This window comes from Echinops telfairi, unplaced genomic scaffold, assembly GCF_000313985.2.
Source record: "Echinops telfairi isolate 266 unplaced genomic scaffold, ASM31398v2 ScPeMD7_5868;HRSCAF=6743_0, whole genome shotgun sequence".
Lineage (NCBI taxonomy): Eukaryota > Metazoa > Chordata > Mammalia > Afrosoricida > Tenrecidae > Echinops > Echinops telfairi.
Window position 1 is genome coordinate 2,886,197 of NW_022109767.1, and position 1,326 is coordinate 2,887,522.

Below are 1,326 nucleotides of genomic sequence, written 5' to 3' on the forward strand. Positions count from 1 at the left end.
TTTATCTTATGGTGCGTAAACCACGTTTTTTTCTCTTATAATAATGGTGTTTTAAAATAGCTATCTTTGTAAGATTGACTAAGTTTACTAAGCATCATGTTGGCTAATTTTGTCCATGTCTTGCTGAGTTTAAGAGAATCTAATAGGACTTTTCAGAGCCGGGAGCAGATACAATCCCAGGATGTTGCTGGGCTTGGCTGTGTCTCCTTACCTCAGAGAGACAATATGAGTGAAAGCATAGATTGAGATGGAAAGTGGCAAAATTAAACCATGAAGATTAGGAAGATTATAACTTTCTGACAAGCCATTGTGTAAAAGATGTCCAGTCGCCTAAGGATTTCATCTCTACAATCAGCAATTCATGCATTTCAACTCACAGCCAGCTTACATATAAACAATCTCCTTTTCTCAATAGTGTTTTAAATTCTACACTGTTGGCTAAAGTAATGATACTATCAACAGAACTACTATATATATGCTTTAGGGACTGACTGATAGTGTTCCAGGTCACAAAATGATAATGATGTCTCTAAAGGGAACAAAGACATATGTAAATTATAGATCCATAGATTGATTTAGGCCTTGTACTTGCTTCTAGCCTAAATCTAAGAATAACTAGTTATGACATGTCCCTGAACCATGCTCGACTTAAAGAAGAGATCATTGAAGATACAGGTGCTATTTAGTAAAGTGTGGTGAAGGAGCTAAATGGTTCCTGGCTATCAGAAAGAAGAGTGTCTACATTCTTAAAGGCTTGTCTACAAACAAGTAACCATCTAAGTGAGGCATCAACTAAGTCCACCCAGAAGAATCACACCAGCCTGTGTGATCCAAGGATTGTCAATAATACATTCCAAATCAGGATGAAATGGTGCCATGGATTAAATTATGAACTTTTTGATACTTAATTTACATAACCTCCACAGGGACATTGGTAATTCTAATAGCGGTATCAATAAGCAGGCAAATGGTATAGGATTAAAAATACAATTGTGACTAGTGAGGTATTTATATATGGGAACGTCTTTGGGGATAAAATACATGGAGTATTCACTTATACATATTTAAAAACTTCTACAGTTGAAACCTGTTTAAGAAAACAAGGAGGGCTAGATAAAGATCATAAAGTTCAATGATATCCATTCACAATGACTGAACTATGTTGCAGAGCTAAGACATGTGTCTTTATAAGCAAAGAAAAAAAGAGACTGGCAAATTTTGAGAGTTTTAAGTTTCCTATTATTGGATGACCTCAAAGGCATGGCATTTGAACCAAAGCCCAATGATCTCCAAATCCACCACCTTGGGTAGTAGCCCTCCTCCTCT